Raw genomic sequence first — 7808 nt, 5'->3', positions numbered from 1 at the left:
CAGATATAAGGCAACCTAATCCTGCTATGCTTGGTTTTCCCTTGGAGGCTTTGCAAAAAGTTACTTTTACCCACCCTACAGGAGGAGGTTCCCATTGATAATTTTCTCTGCCTTGCTTGTTGGTTTTGAGATGAACCATTGGGGGGTTAATGAGTTTATTCCAATTATTTTTCATTAAAGCATACCATTCAGAGAAGGTTCCTTCCTCTTTGATGGTATTTCTACGGTTATTGTTGATGACTTTAGTGATACTTGCTTCTACTTTGTTTAGCAAGGATTAAATAGGCATTTCTTTGTCTTTGAATATTCTTCGATTCCCTTCTTCCTAGATCTCCCATATGAGAATGGACGGTGATATTTTTCAAAGATGATTATAAACCTTTGACTGCCCATCTTTTGGCCAACTTTAAATATGATTCCATAGGTTATTGTGTAGTGTTCATGACCAATTTAATTTGTGGCATAGCCATAGACAACATTCTTTAGCAAAACTACATTGGTATAGAAAATGTTCATCTGTTTCTAAGCCCCTCTTGCATAATGGGCATCTTGAAGGGCCTTCGAAGCCCATCTTAGTGAATCAATTTGTTGTGAGTATTTTGTTTTGCGATGCTGCCCATAAAAATATACTTGCTTTAGGGAGACAAGCTAGGTCCCAGTAAAGGGCTAGATAAATTTCAATCGTATCCCACCTTTGCAAATTTATTATGAATTCATATCCTTCTTTGACTTTATATGATCCATTTTTTGAAGCCCCCCATATCAGTTTTTCCTATCTCTCTTTGTGGTTTGCTTGTCTTAGGCTGATGAATTACTTTTAAAGTTTTTTTCCTATTCAAATAAACTTGTGCCTTCCAGATTTTTCCATTTCCACTCTTTTGTCTGGTTTTCAACTACTTTATATTTGTATTCCTTGACTTTTACACCCCAAATATTGATTAGAGTATTTTTTATGGAAGGTAGAAGGCTGGAGTTTGGAGGGGGAAGCCCATTCAAGAATCTTCCTAGAATACTGTTTCTTCCCCATGATCTACATCCCAAGTTAAATTTTTGGTTATTATTATTTTGCATTGCATCATAAAGTTCCAAGTTTTTGAGCCTTTCGGGGGGTTAGTCGTCCGAAATAATGTTGTCGAGTTTTTTCTACGGAGGTACTTATGGTTAGGACTTTTGCCCATTTATTTTCCCTTTCCATATACATCCTCCAAACCAATTTTCCTCCAAAAGCTTCATTCCGATAGCTGAGGTTTTCGATTCCTAGACCTCCTAATTCTTTGGGTTTACATATATTATGCCACTTGATGAGAGCTTGTTTTTTCTTTTCCTCTGTTCCTCTCCAAAAGAAATCCCTTAGTTTCTTATCATTTTTTTTTCCTACTTCCTTTGGCAATGGGAGACAGGTTATATGGTAAGATGGTATAGCTAAAAGTACTAATTTAATCTTTGTAACTCATCCTGCCTTGGTGAGCCATCTAGATTTCCAACTATCAATTTTCTTTTCCAATTTTTCTAGAATGGGATCCCAGGTTCTTCCATCTCTAGCCCCTTTCTCTAGCTGGATGCCAAGGTTTTTAAATGGGAAGGATCCCTTCCTAAATCACATCAGATTGTAGATGTTTCTTTCCATTTCTGTACTGATATTTAAGAAGATTTCTGATTTTTCCTTATTTACTGTTTGTTTTGATGCATTCATATAGGTGCTGATGATATGTTTACAATTTCTTTCTTCATTTATAGTGATCTCCCCTGGTAATATTGTATTGTCTGCGAATTGTTGGTGTGTAATATTGGTTATATCTTCTGTAACTGAGAATCCTTTAATCTTATTCTCTATCCAAGCCATTTTTATAGCTCTACCAAATGATTCAACCATTATAATAAATAGGAAGGGGGAAATTGGGTCTCCTTGTTTGATACCCCTTGAAGTGCCAAAGAATCCCTCAAGTGTGCCATTGATTAGGAGGGAGAATTTAGGGGTTGAAATATAGTTGTAGATGAGATTGATCCGTTGATCTGAGAAACCAAAAGATTTTAGTGTTTTACATAGAAACCTCTAATCTAATTTGTGATAAGCCTTCTGAATGTCAAGTTTCATGAGCATACATGCTTTTTTTTGGGTTTGATCAGCTGAGTGTATCAATTCTTGTATGATTATTATGCCATCTAGAACTGACCTATTTGGAAAAAAAGCATATTTGTTCTTCCAAGATTAATTTAGGAATTACTATCTTTAGCCTATTGGCTATTGTTTTAGATAGTAATTTGTAGATTGTGTTACATAGTGCTATTAGGAAAAAATCTTCTGGACTTTCATGGTTAGCTTTATTTGGGATAAGCGATAGGAAAGTGTTATTGATTTATGCTAGGAGTGAACTTGAGTTTCTGGTTGCTTCTATGGCTTGACACAAGTCCTCACTTAGAATCATCCAACACTTTTGAAAGAAAAATGCTTGGAAACCATCAGGCCCCAGGGATTTATTTGGATTCATGCTAAATAGAGCCTCTTTAATATCTTCTTTTGTGAAGGCTTTGTTTGAGAATTTATTATCTTCCTTGGTTATTAGTTTAGGGATTGATCTTATCATCTTTTTTGGGCTATAAGATTTGAGTGTTCATAATTATTTAGTATATCTATAAAGTAGTTTACAAAGGTTTCAACTATTTGTGATGGACTATTTACCGAATTTCTTTCATTGTTGTTTTTGATATTCTGTTGATGTTTATATTGCCAATCATACTATTATGGAAGGATTTAGTGTTTCAATCTCCATGTGAGAGCCATGTTTCCCAAGATTTCTATTTGTAGAACATCTCTTCTTTAGTTAGTATATATTCTTGTTTTGACATGAGTTCTTTTTCTCTTTCCTATTTTTCATTGTCCATTCCATCCCCAATGACTTCTTCATGTAGATTTTTTAACTCTTCTTCTATGTCTAATTTTTCTTTAAAAATGTTCTTAAAGTGACTTTTATTCCATTTCAATATATTTTCTTTTAGTAGTTTGAGTTTGGATACAAAGTAGAACATTTTAGAGCCTTCAAATTCACCTTCTTGCCACCATTGGCTGATATTTTCCATGAATCTTTTTTTGTCCAGGAACCACATATTTTCACACTTAAAGGGATTTCTTGAAGGTTTTTGCTGTGCTAATATTTCTAAACTGATTGGGTAGTGATCTAAACCAGCATAGGGGAGAATAGCAGACTGTACCGTCTAATCAAATATTTGCAAGTTTTCTTTAAAGATAAATCTGTCCAATCTTTCTGCTATTTGAAAAAAGTCTCTCCTCGTATTGAATCAAGTGAATTTCCCATTTTTTGGAGGTATATTAATTAAGTTATCCTAATGAAACCAGTCTTTGAAATCCGTCATTGATTGTGAAATTGTTTGAAATCCTCCATTTTTTCTTCTAATTATAGTATGGCCTTGAAGTCTACCCCAACCTAGAAGTTCTCTATCTGGTCTAAGTTCATAAAGACACTTAATTCATCCCAAAGATCTTTTTCCCTACTATTTGGGATGGGCCATATACATTGATAATGATGAATTGGATATCAATTTTGTAGCTCTTGACTCGCCCCCTCATCTAGTTTTACTTGTTGCTAGGTTTGTGAATTCTATTTTCCTTAGGTCCCAGATTATTCCAGTTCTGCCCAAGGCCCCATTTAACTAACCATTAATATTTTCCAATATCCTATCTTTTTGTTGAGTTTATCACCCTCTTTTTTTCTCAGGTTAGTTTCTTGGATCATTATTAATTTTGAATTGAACAAAGTTATATTGCACTTTAATAAGCACTATTTGTTAGAGATGTTTAGACCCCTAACATTCCACATTGTTAGTCTCATTATTCACTACAAAGGACCTTCCCCTTCCCACCTTTTAGAGTATCTTGGATCTTTCTCTAATTTTCTACATTGCCAATGTTTGCCCTTAGTTCTATTAGAGATTTCCTTCCTCTCTTCTTTTTTAGCTATATGCCACATCTTGGAGCAGAGATTCCTTCCAAGTTTTGTGCTAGACCTAGGTTATCCATGTTCTCTCTTATTCTTTGAGTACTAGCCCCATCTCTTTCCTCTTCATTTTCTTTCTCCTCTAGTCTAATTTCCTAAAGTATCTGCTCACTAAGGTTTGCTTCTTCTCTGTGCATTGATACCCTTCCTTCTTCTAGTCCTTTGTTATTGTATTTCTTATTTGGTTTCTTCTTTTCTTCCAATAGGTCTAATACCAAAAATTATTCCCAAAATTCCTTTGAAGGCATCTCTTTTCTATTCAAAATTTCTAGTCTTTTCAAGTTATCTACCTAGATTTCATTCATAAATGTGTCTAATTTTAGAGGGATGATGCTGTGGTATTTAGGTTCTTGTTCACATCTCTGAGTTTTAAAAGGGTCATTTCCATTTAGAGGTGTTTTGCAAAATTTACAAGTTCATTTCTTTGCATTCTTTTTGATGGTTATCAACTCTGTATAACCAGTTCTGGCTAGTGGGGTGGGAGGGGGGAGGGGGGAGTTGTCTGCCAACCTTGTGTAACTTTTGATGTTTCTTTCAGTTTTTCGAGTTTCTAACTCTGTATTTATCTTATAGGGGTTTTTTCTCCTCTTCCTTGTGTTATGTTTGGATTGTTGCCTTCTTTTCAAATATTTTTGTAATTTTCTTCCCCTATTAAATTTTCCTTGTTTGCTATCTCTTCAAATACTTTCTCTGAATTAGGAGTGTTACTATCTTCCTTGCTCTCCCATTTTTCCTTTTCTTTTCTAGTATTTTGAACTAATGACTTAATCTCTTGATCCAGGTTGCTTTTTTTCCTTCTAGTCCTGTGACCCTAGCCCTCTCTCCTTTTCTATTTCTTCTTCTTTGATATCTCCAAAAAATTGTGGATTTTTAGGACATTGTAGTTCTTTTACATTTTTATCTAATTCTGTGGATCCATTGTTTCCTTCTAACTGATCTAAAGGTTGTTTCTGATTTGCATTACTTTTGTGATTCCAATGGTTTTCCTCCCATAAAGAAATATAGTCTTTAATATCACTCTTAGTCAGCATTATTTCATGAGTTAATTTATCTATATTGATCATTTTTATTTTTTTTAAAGATTACGGTAAAAGCAGGTTTTGAAGGGACCCTGAAACCCTTTAACAACTAGAGAAAAGATAAAGAAATAAAACCACTAGGACAAAAGTCCTGAAACCAACAACAAAATCAGGTTTTATAGGGACCTGAAACCACAGACATAGTCCAAAAAAGAGAACCCAGGTTTTATAGGGACCTAGAACCACTAAAATAATTTAGACCAAAAACCAATAAATAGAACCAAAAACTAGTACCAAGTACCACATCTAGAAAACAGGGCCAGAATAGGACAAAACTAAAGAACAAAAACCTAAGGCAACTATTGCAGTTCTGTAATCATCTTGATAGCCTCTTTACCAATCATAGCAGTATCCTAGATGGAATCAGCAGCCGAAGCAATAACATCTTTGAGGGCTTTCTTCCTCGAGCTCTACCTTGTTCTTTTGCTTGGACCCTCAGGAGATATAATTTCTTCATTGACTCTTTTGCCAAGGCTCACAGTAGTAGCACAAATACTAGATGTGACTTGTTCCATCCTTGTTCCACTTTCCTTGATAAGCATTCTGAGATTCTACTCATAGTTTTTGAGTTTATTAGGGATATCTCCCATTTGCTCTTCTAAATGGATGATTTTGGTACAGTCGGTATCCTGGATGTGTTGCAGAGTTTCCACTTTCTTCTTCAGCCCCATCAAGTCATTATAAATCCAAGAATCAACACAAAGAATGGAGTCAGCTTTGAGCTTGGCAGAATGCAGAAAGGAGAGCTTGGTTTCCATCTCTAGAGAATCAGTGGTGCCATCTGCAAGCTCATGAGGAGGGGAGCGAACCATATCTACATGTTCCTCCGTATCCCTCTATTCCTCCTCCCTAGTCTCAACAGGATTCTCATTCTGAACAAGGTCCTCCTTGTCATGACCTCCAGTCTTTGTAGCAGGTAAGGTAGGTTTAACCATTTGATCCTCCTCTCTCACCTCAATAGGATTCACAATAAGAATATCTTTGTCTTTAACCCCTCTAGCAGAAATAGTCTGAATGTCCTCCTCCTCAGGGTTGCTTTGTTATGAATTTCCTTCACTTATGTCTTTCTCATTCCCTTTCTCAATTTTTCCTTTGGTCTCCGGATATCCTTCCAAATTTGAGCTAAAATCCCCAACATCCGTACCATCCTCTTCCTCATAGATATCATTCTCTGAGCTAACAATATTCTCAGACTCATAAACCTCTTCCACAACTTGTTTCTGAGTATTAGAGGGTTTACGTTTGGGGTCCTTTTCTTTTCCTTTTACACTGTTCTCCTTCTTAATATTTTTTGAGTGAGAACCCTTATGCTTTTCAGAAGGGGTTGAGGATATAGATTTATTTTTACAATAACCCTCTATGAGAAGAATCAAACCTTCATGCAAAATAGGACGAGACTCCTTCTTCCTATGAACATGCAAACTTTGAAGCAAAGAAAACCACAGATAGAAAGGGAAAGAAAGTCTATCCTTATGCCTGAAATGATTGAGAAAAACAAAATGAAATTTATGAAACCTTTTATTTCTACTGTCAAGGATGAAATACTCATGAATACAACATAGCACATCTTGCCAAATTTCTTTTATCTGCTCCACATCAAAGAAATCTCCATTCTTTTCCAGTTGTTTCTCCTTAGCATCTAACTTTGAAATTTTTTTGTAGGTAGCATTAGAGATAATGGTTTGTTTGGTGAACTTAATGCCAGCCATGGGGAGCCTCGTGATCTCAGCAATAAAGTCCTCCATTAAATTCACAGTGACTCCATGAAGAAGGACCCTGTCATCAAACCAGTTATTAAAAAAGGCAGTTGTGATATGGTGTTTAAAACCATGCAGTCTCTCTAGGTAACTGGTCACCTTCCCTTTCTGTAAGATGTTCCAAACTTCCTTCCGAGCCTTCCAATCATCACACTTTTTAGGTTCTTGCTTCCATGGTTCAACCCCCATATTCCAAAAATAGATAGAGCCAAGAACTAGAAACAAACAAACACATAGATCCCAATTAAAATAAAACTAGATTTTCGTCCCTTGAAAAGGAGCTTGGTTTTCCAATGATACGTGCAAAGGCCACATTACATTCATATGAGTGTACTTCCTCGGGGGGGGGGGGTTGATCTGACAGTTGTAAGGTCACTCCATAAAATCATTAAATTTCTAATCTAGGCAAATCTTTCCCGCTTTGGAATGAATGGCATCATAATTAATGATAGGTTTTAAATCAATGTGCTTGTTTAACTAATCAAGCCACCTCACCTTATATCCTAACTGAACTGCATGATTGGCTATCCAATGAGCAGCCCCATTGGCCTCTCGATAAGTATGGGAAATGACAACTTTTTTAAATTTATGTATTAGGGATTTGATCTCCATGACTATTGCTTCTATCGTCCATGAAATTGAATTTTTGTTATTCAAAATGTTAACAATATTCAAAGAGTCACCTTCCAACCATAGATTAGGGTATCCCAGATCAACTACAATCTTTATAGTGTATAGGGCAGCAATAGCTTCAGCAATATGACTGTTAGAGTGACCTATAGGAACTATGATTGCATCTATTACATTTCCCACATGATCTCTCAAAACTCCTCCACATCTCTCTCTTCCCGGATTACCCTTAGCAGCTCCATCAAAGTTCCCTTTAATCCGATCGTTAGGAGGAGTATTCCATCTTATGATCAGTCTCGGATTATCGGTTTTCAAATCAAGATCTTCAG

This window comes from Cupressus sempervirens, chromosome 10 (genome assembly GCF_028749045.1).
Source record: "Cupressus sempervirens isolate cs-2001-9-10 chromosome 10, ASM2874904v1, whole genome shotgun sequence".
Classification (NCBI taxonomy): Eukaryota; Viridiplantae; Streptophyta; class Pinopsida; order Cupressales; family Cupressaceae; genus Cupressus; species Cupressus sempervirens.
The sequence above is the reverse complement of the archived record's forward strand: the minus strand, read 5'-3'. Positions refer to the sequence as shown.